The sequence below is a fragment of the Rhinopithecus roxellana genome, chromosome 7 (genome assembly GCF_007565055.1).
Source record: "Rhinopithecus roxellana isolate Shanxi Qingling chromosome 7, ASM756505v1, whole genome shotgun sequence".
NCBI classification, from domain to species: Eukaryota; Metazoa; Chordata; class Mammalia; order Primates; family Cercopithecidae; genus Rhinopithecus; species Rhinopithecus roxellana.
The window spans coordinates 33,315,082-33,328,478 of record NC_044555.1 but is presented as its reverse complement, the minus strand read 5'-3'; the positions used below and the strand labels follow the sequence as shown (position 1 = coordinate 33,328,478).

General features: G+C 43.0%; 1 pseudogene; it reads left to right on the top strand.

The window, feature by feature from the left end:
- Window positions 1–13,397, top strand: part of LOC104663375 — a 33,139-nt pseudogene that overhangs the window by 15,074 nt on the left and 4,668 nt on the right.

Below are 13,397 nucleotides of genomic sequence, written 5' to 3'. Positions count from 1 at the left end.
CTGTGACTTGCAGAGATGAATTTTCAGGAAATAGAGCTGATGATCATTATAATTTTTCCCCCTAAGGTTAACATTTTAAAAAATATGTATTTGGGACTCTTACTATCAAGGTTGCACCTATGTCAATTTACAATTCATGTTTCAAGACATTTGCCAAATGCATTACTGATACCTCTGAAGAGAGGGTCACTGGGTAACACAGACTGATTTGAAGTCTACCTATTTAGTGCTTAGAGACCAAACATGGAAGGCAAACTATTTACAGCTCAGTATATATGTACTTAAGTCTATGTGAACAGAGAAATGCCTCCCGCAGTGTTTGAAAATGGTAAGCTGATAATGTAACTAACAATTGCTGAAAGAACATTCAACTTGCCATACACCTCAAATTTGGAAAAATAGAGTTAATTTGGGCAAATCTACAAGTTCTGTTTTTGTTACTGTATTGTCATTGTTGTTTAATACTCACTGTACTTGTAGTTGAGACAAATAAGTGATACTGAATTTTATACTCTATTTTCTTTTTAATTAAAACATTGGCATCTTAGTGATACAGACATTTAAGGTATAAAATTGCAGGGAGCCGAAGGCCCGTGGGACTGACCAAGTCGGCATTCTGCTGGAGGCTATATGATCAGAAAACAAACTGTTTATCATCAATGCAGGATGTGGGCAAACTCACATTGCCCTGCCACCAAAAGGTTTGCTGAGGGACATCACTCCCTGCCGCCAGGCTCCTTGAAGTTATCTCCTGAGAAAATTAGCGCCTATTGTTCAAAGGATGCAGTCTTGCAAGCCTGCTGTGAACCAAACAGCCAATTGACAATTACCTGAAAATCACCCTCCCACCCCCGTTTCTATCTCTTTTGCCTAATAAATACGGAGGGCTGTGTAAAGATCAGAGCCCTTGTCCACCAGAGGCAAGGTACCCCCGACCCCTTCTTCCAAATATACTCTTTTGTCTCTTGTCTTTTATTCCCGTGTTTGCCCCCCTTTGTTCAGTCCAATAGGTCAGCGGCATAGTGGCGCCCCAGAACAGGGACTTCGAGGACGTGAACGAAGAAGGTCTGCTGGAGCAGAGGAACTGAATTTGACAAGGCAAACGGGGACCCCGGGACGAGTCTGTTGGCAGTGGATATAAGGTCAGTGCCGTAAAGAGGTACTGGGAGCAGTGCTTTAAAGAAGTACTGGGAATGGAAAGTTTTCTGAATCAGGGTAACGGGGAAGAATTTGTCTATTAAAGAAAAACATTATGTGCAGTTGCTTAAAGTTCTGTTGAGACAGTCTAGAGCTCAGGTTAATTCGCAGACACTAACCTCCTGCAGAAGCCACAAAAGATTATCACACATAACCCATGGTTTCCACAGGCAGGCACTCTTGATGTGGAAAATTGGGATAGGACAGGAGAAGGATTAAAACAGGCTCATCCAAAAGGTCTTAAAGTTGATTCTTCTGTTTTCTCCCCTTGGAGTTTAGTTCGTACTGTACTTCTGCCATTATCTCATTATTATTTTGCTGGACAGCAGGCTAAGTCTAAAAATCTGAAAGAATCTGTTGTCCCACCTACAGCTCCAATTGAAAATAAAAAACAGGAGAGGGAGGATAAAAATTGGCCTATACCACCTCCTCCAATTGCAGAAACATCTGTACTGCCTACTTTGGTAGCAGAAATAGCCCAATACAAAGAATTTTACCGTCTTCTGCCATAGCTGGAGAGCCCTTAGGATCTTGCCCTTTTCCTATTTCTGTAAGGCCTGATCCAAATAATCCACAGCAGGTTATTCATGAACACACCCCACTAGAGTTTAAGTTGTTAAAGGAATTAAAAGTGAGGGTGGTAAATAATGGCGTACAAAGCCCATTCAACTTAGGACTGCTAGAAGCTGTGTTTGGTGCTATGCGTCTTTTGCCCTTTGATGTGAAACACTTGGCGCGAACTTGCTTGTCTGTGAGTGCATATCTGACATGGAATTTAAATTGACAAAAAGTGTGTGCAAACCAGGCTAGACAGAACCGTGTTGCTGGACACGGAGACATTACAGAGGATATGCTGTTAGGTAATGGCCCTTACTCAGATCTGGAACGTCAAATGGCATGCCCCGACACTGCTTATCAGCAGTGTGCACAGGCTGCTAAATAAGCCTGGGCCACAATTCCTGAAGAGGGAGTCCCAGAACAATCCTTTTTACATATAATTGCAAGGATCACAGGAACCCTATGTGCAATTTCTTGCAAGATTACAAGAGGCAGTGAAGCATCAGATTCCTCATACCGTGGCTGCAGAAATGCTAACCTTAACTCTAGCTTTTGAGAATGCAAATATGCACTGGCACCAGGGAGGTGTATAAAAAACTTGGGAAATTTTCTCAGAGCTTGTCAGGATGTAGGAACTGAGCTTCATCAGTCTGCAATGTTAGTGCAAGCAATGGCTAATTTAGCAGTTGACAAATCTAAAAGAAGCCAAGGGTCAAACCCTAAAATGGGAAAACGTTATAATTGTGGAAAAACTGGACATTTTAAAAAGGAATGTTGCCAGATCTCAGGACAGAAAGGACCTTACAGTGCTGTTCCCCCTGCAACCCCCCAACCCCAGTGGAAAAAACACCAGGACTTTGTCCTCGCTGTAACAAAGGAAATCACTGGACTAATCAGTGCTGCTCAAAATTTCATCAAAATGGCACCCCCCTGCCAGGAAATGAGACAGGGGCCTGAACCCGGGCCCCACAAACAATGAGGGCATTCCCAGTACAGATCTCAACCCCGTTTCAGGAATGGGTTCCCGGAGGCACATTGATTCCCTCACCCCAGAAACACCAGGAAGCGTAGAATTAAATCTACCCACCAGAGAAAAAAATCACATTAGTTGGTGGAGACAAACCTATCAAAGTTCCCACTGGTATTTGGGGACCTTTACCAATAGGATACATGGGACTAATTTTAGGCAAAAGCCATCTTAACTTGCAAGGCATCACTGTAGTCCCAGAAGTGATGGACTCCGATTATGAAGGAGAAATTCAAGTAGTTTTAATGTCACAAAATCTTTGGGGTTTTGAACCAGGAGAATATATTGCTAATTATTGCTTATTCCCTGCAAATTACACCCTTCTCCACAAAAGGAGAAACGAGGAAATAAAGGATTTGGGAGCACAACTATACAGGAAATCTGTCTAGCCTAACCCATAGCCTCTAATAGACCCATCTGTGTAGTACAAATTAAAGAAAAGAAATTTTATGGGCTTATGAATACAGGAGCTGATGTATCAGTAATATTTAAAGACAATTGGCCCCCATCCTGGCCCTTATAATTAACTTCTATGCCCCTAGTGGGTATAGGAACAGCTCAAAGTGTTCAACAAAGCGCTGAGATTTTATCTTGTTTTGGTCCAGATGGACAGTCATATACTTTTCAGCCTTACGTTGCAAATATAGCTATCAATTTATGGGGTCGAGACTTACAGCATGGGATATGAGACTTACAAATGAAAACTTTAATAACCCAGGATTTAAAATGTTGAAAGACATGGGATATCAAAAGGAAAAAGGTTTAAGAAAATTTCTACAGTGAAATTCTAACCCGATATCAGTAACTGGAAAAACAAATAAAAAAGGGCTAGAATGTCAGGATTTCTGACGGGGATCATGATATTTCTCCTCTGCCCACTGCCTTACCATTAGCATTGCTTAGTGACAAACCTGTGCGGGTGGATCAATGGCCCCTAACACATAAGACACTAGATCAACTTCATCTGTTGGTAAAAGAGCAATTAAATGCAGAACATATAGAAAAGTCCCTAAAATTCACCGGTATTTGTTGTTCCAAAAAGGTCCAAAAACAATAATGACCTCTGGGGTTTCTGCTCAATGCTCAGCTAATTGCAGTCATTCAGGTTTTACAGCTCACAGCTTCAGATCATATCAACATTGTCTGTGATTCAGCTTAGGTTATAAATGTAGCCAGTTGCATAAAAACTGCTACAATTAGAAGTACACTAGACCCAGAACTGCTTAATTTATTTTCAAGACTTCAATAAGTTATTTGTTCTCGTACAGCTCCTTTTCATATTTCTCATATTCACTCTCACATACAACTTCCTGGGCCACTTCTCTAAGTAATGAGAAAGCAAACAAACTAATTAGTTCTGTGTTTCAGCAAGCTCAAGCGTCTCATGCACTTCTGCACCAAAATACTTCCGCCCTTACTTGCATGTTCCATTTATCTCGCAGTCAAGCTAGGGCTATAATACAAGCCTGTCCTATTTGCCAGCATCTCCCTGGAGCCATACCTGTAGAAGGCTGTAACCCACGAGGTTTGGCTCCCGATGAAATTTGGCAAACGGATGTTACACACATAGCAACCTTTGGCAAGCTTAGCTATGTTCATGTGACTATAGACACTTATTCTCATATGCTGCATGCTACATGCCAAATAGGTGAGACAGCTGGTCATGTACAGCAACATTGTCTGTCATTATTTGCTTATATGGGAATTCCTAAACAATTAAAAACTAACAGTGGACCCACTTATACTAGTCATGCTTTTCAAAATTTCTTACAGCTTTGGGCTATAACCCATAAAACAGGAATTCCTTATAATCCTAGAGGACAAGGCATAGAGCAGGCACATCAGACATTACAACGCATGTTGAAAAGACAAAAGGGGGTATATGAGGCCAACTACCACCTCAATCAAAACTACATTTAGCCTTATTTACTGTAAATTTATTGACTCCTGGTACGAATGGTAAGACTCCAGCAAAAAGACACTGGCAAGTGTTAGAGGAAGAGGAAAGTTTATCCGAAAGTGTTATGGAAATCCCCAAAAGAAGGACGATGGAAAGGTCCGGTAGATTTACTGATCTGGGGAAGATGGTATGCTTGTGTGTTTACAGGAGATGGACAAACTGTGCATGCAACCATGGAACGGGAGACTGGAGGAACCCAGGGTGGCCAACCATGGGCCTGGTCTCTCTGGTATGAGCCATGAGCCAGCTAAGCCTGAGTGCAAAGACGGAGAGAGGGCTGATAAGAGTCACGACACAGCTCTAATGCTACATTTTCTGTAAAATTCAATGGACCACCAATTGGATAATAAGAGCTGCCCAGCCTGGACTTATATTCTTTCCATTAATACATAAACAAAAAGGGGGATATGCAGGGAGCTGAAGGCCCGTGGGATGTGACCAACTCAACATTTCGCTGGAGTCTATATGATCAAACAGCAAACTGTTTATCATGAATGCAGGATGTGGGCAAACTCACACTGTCCTGCCACCAAAAGGTTTGCTGAGGGACATCACTCCCAGATGGCTCCTTGAAGTTACCTATGGAGAAAATTAGCGCCTATTTAAAGGATGTAATTCAAAGCCTGCTGTTCTCCAAGCAGCTTGTTTTTACTGTTTATTATTATTATTTTTTGAGGCGGAGTCTCGCTCTGTCGCCCGGACTGGAGTGCAGTGGCCAGATCTCAGCTCACTGCAAGCTCCGCCTCCCGGGTTTACGCCATTCTCCTGCCTCAGCCTCCCGAGTAGCTGGGACTACAGGCGCCCGCCACCTCGCCCGGCTAGTTTTTGTATTTTTAGTAGAGATGGGGTTTCACCGTGTTAGCCAGGATGGTCTCGATCTCCTGACCTCGTGATCCGCCCGTCTCGGCCTCCCAAAGTGCTGGGATTACAGGCTTGAGCCACCGCGCCCGGCCGTTTTTACTGTTTAGACCAAGGTACTCAACACAGATTTCCTAATTCATGTTACTAAGAGGCACCCTTAAAGTGCTCCATTTCCATTGCTTGGTGCTCCAAAAACCATGCTGGCCCCACTGCCCTGGGTGTGTAGTTCAAATGGCCGACTGACACCCGACAATCACACCCCCACCACCCCGCTATTTCGCTCTTTTGCCTAATAAATATGGAGGGCTGTGTAAAGCTCAGGGCCCTTGTCCACTAGAGGCAAGGTACCCCCTGATCCCTTCTTCCAAATATACTCTTTTGTCTCTTGTATTTTATTCCCATGTTCGCCCCCCTTCGTTCAGTCCAATAGAGACCAAACGTGGAAGGCAAACTGTTTACAGCTCAGTATATATGTGCTTAAGTCTGTGTGAACAGAGAAATGCCTCCTGCAGTGTTTGAAAGTGTTAAGCTGATAATGTAACTAACAATTGCAGAGAGAACAAACATTCAGCTTGCCATACACCTCAAATTTGGAGAAATAAAGTTAATTTGGGCAAATCTACAAGTTTTCATTCCCATATTATCATTGTTGTTTAATACTCACTGTACTTGTAGTTGAGACAAATAGGTGATACTGAATTTTATACTCTATTTTCTTTTTTATTAAAACATTGGCATCTTAGTGATATAGAAATTTGAGGTATAAAATTAAATGTAAAAGTTAATTTCACCTTCATTATACATATATATATATATTTATTTCTTTTTTCTTTTTTTTTTTTTTTGAGATGAAGTCTTGCTTTGTCGCCCAGGCTGGAGTGCAGTGGCACTATCTCGGCTCACTGCAAGCTCTGCCCCCCGGGTTCATGCCATTCTCCTGCCTCAGCCTCCCAAGTAGCTGCCACCACAGGCGCCTGCCACCATGCCCAGCTAATTTTTTGTATTTTTAGTAGAGATGGGGTTTTGCCGTGTTAACCAGGATGGTCTCGATCTCCTGACCTCGTGATCCACTCGCTTCGGCCTCCCAAAGTGGTGGGATTACAGGCGTGAGCCTCTGCGCCTGGCCTCATTTCATATTTTGAAGCAATCTAGACTGTTGTAATGAATGTATGTCTGAACCTGTAAGTCTTAAAGATTTCTTAATCCTCTAGAAGAAAAAAATCTCCAAAGATCTCGCTCTTCGTCCAGAATAGCTGCCATTATGCTTCTTTGAAAGGACAGGGCAGTGGGGCCAGCATGGTTTTTGGAGCACCAAGCAATGAAGTGGAGCACTTTAAGGGTGCCTCTTAGTAACATGAATTAGGAAATCTGTGTTGAGTACCTCAGTCTAAACAGTAAAACAAGCTGCCTGGAGAACGGCTGTACCTAATGATACTATAACGTACATTAGGCAGGCTGGTCTCGAACTCTTGAGCTTAAATGATCTGCCTGCCTCAGCCTCCTCAATTACAGGCAGGTGTAACAGTTCCTTTCTACCAGATTTAATTATTTTCATATTTCCTGCAGGTTCTTCTTAAAAAGTAATCTATATTTTTGAACTGAAACTTGTTTTATACATGAATTTTTTTTAGATGTGGTAAGGCTAAACTTGGCCAAAGTGTGTGCCTAAATTATGAGACTTTTTTATTAGTCGACCTATGAAGGCTGAAATGGAATATATTGGTTTTCAAGGGGGTGGGGGTGGGGTTCCAGCATAGTATTGAATCTCAGGAAAAACTATGCTTTCATCTCTGATTCTGGGATTTCTAATCGTGTTGTCCACAATGAAGATAAATGCAGCAAATAAATCTAGCTTTCAGTATTCCTTAATAAGTTTTACCTAAGCTCACTGCTCTAGGTTTTGATTACCTAAAATAAGCTTGGGTAAAACTGAACCGACTTCAAGAATGCAGCACTTCTCAATCTTTTAGCTCTTTCTTGGGAGAACTATACTTTATTGTTCATTATATTGCTATCACAACTTTGCTCTTTCATAATACAGGATAAACTGTTTACATGTTTGGAGCCTCAGAGTCTGTTAACCAAGACTGCAGAGTGTGTCAAGGAAAAATACACTTTCTTTTTTTTTTTTTTTTGAGACGGAGTCTCGCTCTGTCGCCCGGCCTGGAGTGCAGTGGCCGGATCTCAGCTCACTGCAAGCTCCGCCTCCCGGGTTTACGCCATTCTCCTGCCTCAGCCTCCCAAGTAGCTGGGACTACAGGCGCCAGCCACCTCGCCCGGCTAGCTTTTTGTATTTTTTAGTAGAGACGGGGTTTCACTGTGTTAGCCAGGATGGTCTCGAACTCCTGACCTCGTGATTCGCCCGTCTCGGCCTCCCAAAGTGCTGGGATTACAGGCTTGAGCCACTGCGCCCGGCCAGAAAAATACACTTTCTTAATGGCATTTGTGTTTTCTTTGTGAAAAGTCAGTCACATAGTGTCAGTGTTAAGAAAGGGTCAAAGGTTTATAGGTTGCCCCCAATGGCCATACTTGGAATTACGATTCTCATGGGTTTAAAGATGTAATTTTTTAAAGTCAGTGTTTTACCACCTAGTTATTTGATCTTGTCCAATTTTGTGTTTTTAAAAAGTGTAAAACTGGAAGGCAAAGAAAAAATACTATTTTCAGTAAATACGTTGTTTGGTTGTTATTAATAGAATGTAATGGGCCTTTGAGATCTTAAGAACTTATGTTACCTTTGTTATTCAAACGCTGAACTTAAGCAGTGAAATAATAGAAACTATTTGAAGGAAGTTATTAAGGGGTTTAACTATTTTAAGCCAATATTTAGCGTATTCATATTGGTTTCCTGAAGATGTCAGAATTTGTTTTCAGTGTAAGACAAATATTCAACGGTAACAGATCAAGTTTAAAATGTAAATCCACTGTACGTATTATATTGATACCATCATTTTCAGGATGTACATAAGAGGATTGTGATACACAATTAGTAATCTCAGGGTTTTTCCCCATATATCTAAAATTTAGACTGTACTTATTTCTCTTTTTGTTCATCAATTTCTCTTAGCAAAATAAATTTAGTTTGGTATTTGATGTTCTATTAAAAAAATATTTCCAGGCTTGAGCCAGCTTAGAGACCTAGAATACCTTGAATGAAGGGGAGACTGAGTCTTCCTTGAGTAAGAACCCCAGAAAACTATCTAAAATCTATGCTGTATCTTTCAGCCTTCACCAAAGGGTACCTACAGCCTTTAACTAGGATAACTGCATTGAGAAAAAGGAAATAATCAGACCTTTTGGGAATTACTGGACATAGGCTTTGACATTTACTCCAGGAGACCCAAAATATCACTGTGATCACGTCAGAATAGTGGCTTATGAAGGTTACAGTATCAATGGAATTTTAGCTCATGTCCATATCACAGTGGACCAAGTGGATACCCAATCCCGTGCTGTGGTTATTTCCCCAGTTCTAAAATGTGTAATTGAAATAGATATACTCAGCAGCTGACAATCCCACACTGGTTCTCTGACCTGTGGAGTGAGGGCTACTGTGGTGAGAAAGGTCAAGTGGAAGTCAATAGAGCTGCCTCTACCTAGGAAAATAATATATCAAAAGCAATACCAGGTTCCTAGGGGACTGCAGAAATTAATGCCAACATTAAGGACTTGAAAGATACAGGTGCGGTTGACAGAGCAGGAGTACTGCCATCTTGAACAAGCACTGTCATTTTAAAATTCACCTTAATAAAAAACTGCCTAAATCCAAAGGGCATCAGCGTAATGGCTGAGGTCAGCACGACCGTAAACCACAAACATCTCCAACCAGAAACACCCCGAACTTCTCCCCAACCAGAGACATGCTAGCCCTCAGATAAACCCCCTCTGGGTGGGAAGATGCCAGCCTCGAGATAAACCTCTTCTGGCCGGAAAGATGTCAGCCCAAAGATAACCTCCCCTCTGCCCAGAGACATTTTAACTCCTGTAAAACTTCTCCCCCACACAGAAACATTCCAAGCTTGTAATAAGCCCTCTTACCCTAAAACCAATATATAACTCTTAGTCTGTAAGAGAAAGTGCTCCTGACTGAAATCGGCCAGAAGCCCCTCTCAGGTTTATTTTCTCTAAAATAAATCTGTCTTTAACTGTTAAGCCACATTTTGTGTTTCTTTCCACTTTAACTCTTACAGTGGTGATTCCCACCACATCCCCATTGAACCCTCCTATTTGTCCTGTGCAGAAGACAGATGGATCTTGGAGGATGACACTAGATTAAGTTTAACCCAGTGGTGTCTCTAATTGCAGCCATTGTGCCAGATGTGGTTTCACTGCTTGAGCAAATTAACACATCCCCAGGTACTTGGTATACAGCTATTGATCTGGCAAATGACCTTTTCTCCATCCCTGTCCATAAAACCCATCAGAAGCAGTTTGCTTTTATTTGGAAAGGCCAGAAATACACCTTCACTGCCTACATTAGGGATACATCAACTCTCCAACACTATGTCATAATTTAGTTCACAGGGATCTTTCTTTCTTTCTTTTTTTTTTTTTTTTTTTTTGAGACAGGGTCTCATTCTCTCGCCCAGGCTGAAGTGCAGTGGCATGATCAGAGCACACTGTGGCCCCGACATCCCACGCTCAATCTTCCCTCTTTAGCTTCCCGAGTAGCTAGAACCCCAGGCATGTATCACCACATGTGGCTAATTTTTTAAAATTTTTTTGTAGAAACAGGGTCTCAATACATTGCCCAGGCTGGTCTTAAACTCCTGGGCTCAAGTAATCTTCCTGCATTGGCCTCCCAAAGTGCTGGGATTACAGGCATGAGCCGCTGCACCCAGTGGCATCTTGATCATTTTTCCCTTTCAAGAGATATCACACTGGTCCATGACATCAATGAGATTATGGTGACTGGATTTAGTGAGAGAGAACTAGTACCTACTCTAGACATTGGTAAGACAGTTGCATGACAGAGAGTGGAAAATAAATCCGAAAAAAACTCCAGGGGCCTTCTACCTCAGTGAAATTCCTAGGGCTTCAGTGGTGTAGGGCATATGGAGATACTCCCTCTATTTGATTTTTTTTGTTTGCTTTTTTTGAGATGGAGTCTCAGTCTTGTTGCCCAGGCTGGAGTGCAGTGGCACAATCTAGGCTCACTGCAACCTCTGCCTCTCGGGTTCAAGTGATTCTCCTGCCTCGGCCTCCCAAGTAACTGGAACTACAGGTGCGTACCACCATGCCCAGATAATTTTTGTATTTTTAGTAGAGAAGGGGTTTCACCATGTTAGCCAGGCTGATCTCGAACTCCTGACCTCAAGCGATCTGCCTGCCTCGGCCTCCCAAAGTGCTGGGATTACAGGCATGAGCCACCCTGCCCAGCCTGATTTTTTAATTTTTTTGAGACAGAGTCTCGGTATGTTGTGCAGGCTGTTCTCAAACTCTTAAGGTCAAGTGATCTGTCTGCCTTGGCCTCCCAAAGTGCTAAGATTACTGGCATGAACCACTGTGCCTGGCCAGAGATATTCCTGCTAAAATGAAGGGTAACTTGTTGCATCTGGGCCCTCCTAAAACCGAAAAATGAGGCACAACACCTAGTAGGGTGATATGGTTTGGCTGTGTCCCCACCCAAATCTCACCTTGAATTGTAATCATCCCCACGTGTCAAGGGTGGGGCCAGGTGGAGCCAACTGAATCATGGGGCAGTTTCCCCCATACTGTTCTGTGGTAGCAAATAAGTCTCACGAGATCTGATGATTTTGTCAATGGGAATTCCCCTGCAGAAGCTCTCTTGCCTGCCACTATGTAAGATGTGACTTTGCTGCTCATTCCCCTTCCACTACGATTGTGAGGCCTCCTCAGCCATGTGGAACTGGGAGTCAATTAAATCTCTTTCCTTTATAAATTACCCAGTCTTAGATATGTCTTCATTAGCAGTGTGAAAACAGACTAATATATAGGACCTCCTTGGATTTTGGAGGCAACATATTACTCATATGGCTTTGTTTCTCTGGCCTATTTATGAAGCAACCTGAAAAGCTGCTAGTTTTGAGTGGGGTCCAGAATAAGAGAAGGCTCTGCAACAGCTCCAGGATGCTCTGCAAGCTGCTCTGCCACTTGAGGCATATGCTCCAGCAGATCCAATGACAGTGGTGCTTGAAATGACAGTGGCATTTAGGGATGTTGTTCGGAGCTCTTGGCAGGCCCCCATAGGTGAACCACAGCTCAGGCCCTTAGGATTTTAGAGCAAAGACTTGCCATCTCCTGCAGATAACCACTCTCCTATTGAGAACAGCTCTTGATCTGCTACTGGGTTTTAGCAGAAACAACACTTGACCATAGGCTACCAAGTTACCATGTGACCTGAGCTGCCCATCATGATCTGGGTGTTATCTGACCCAGCAAGCCATAAAGTTGGGTGTGCACACCAGTGCTCCATCACCAAATGGAAGTGGTAAATATGTGATGGGGCCTGAGCAGGCCCTGAAGGCACAAGCTATATGAAGAAGTGGCCCAAATGCTCATGGTCTCCACTCCTGATACACAGTCTTCTCTCTCCTAGTCTGCACCTGTGGCCTCATGGGGAGTTCCCAACAGTCAGCTGACAGAGGAAGAGAAGACTTGGGCCTGGTTTACAGATGGTTCTGCATGGTATGTAGGCACCACCCCAAAGTGGACAGCTGCAGCACTATCACCCCTTCCTAGGACATCCCTGAAGGACAGTGAAAGGAAATCCTCCCAGTGGGTAGAACTCCCAAGCAGTGCACCTAGTTGTTCACTTTGCTTGGAAGGAAAAAGGGATAGATATGCAATCATATACTGATTTGTGGGGTGTGACAAATGGTCTGGTTAGATGGTCAGGGACTTGGGAGGAACATGTTGGAAAACTAGTGACAAGGAAATCTGAGGAAAAGGTATATGGATAGACTTCCTTATGTGGGTCAAAAAAAGTGAAGATATTTATGTCCCATGTGAATCCTCACCAAAGGTGACCTCAGCAGAGGAGGATTTTAATAGTCAAGTGGACAGAATAATCGTTTCTGTGAATACCAGTTAGCCTCTTTCCCCAGCTATCCCCTCATTGCCCAATGGGTTCATGAACAAAGTGGCCATGGTGCCAGGGATGGAGGTTATGCATGGGCTCAGCAACATGCACTCCCACTCATGAAAGCCAACCTGACTATGACCACTGCTGAGTGTCTAATCTACCACCAGCAGAGACTATCACTGAGTTTCCAATATGGCATAATTCCTGGGGAGATCTGTCAGCTATCTGGTTGATTACTCTGGATTGCTTCCATCAGTAAGGAAGCAATGTGTTGTCCTTACTGGAACAGACACTCTAGATACTGGTTTGCCTTCCATGCACACAAAGCTTCTGCCTAAACTACCATCCATGGTCTTACAGAATTCCTTATCCACCATCATAATATTCCATACAGCATTGCTTCTGGTTAAGGAACTAACTTCACAGCCAAAGAAGTGCAGCAATGGGCCCATGCTCATGGAATTCACTGCTCTCACCATGTTCCCCACCATCCTGAAATAGCTGGCTTGAAAGAATGGTGGAATGGACTTTGGAAGACTTAGTTACAGTGCCAGCTAGGTTACAATACCTTGCAGGGCTAGGGTAAGATTCTCCAGAAGTCTCTATATACTCTGAATCTGTATCTAATATATGGTGTTGTTTCTCCCACAGCCAGGATTCACAGATCCATGAATCAATGGGTGGAAATCAATGGGTCCCCATCAACCCTAGTGACCCACTAGCAAAATTTCTCCTCCTGTTACAGAGAC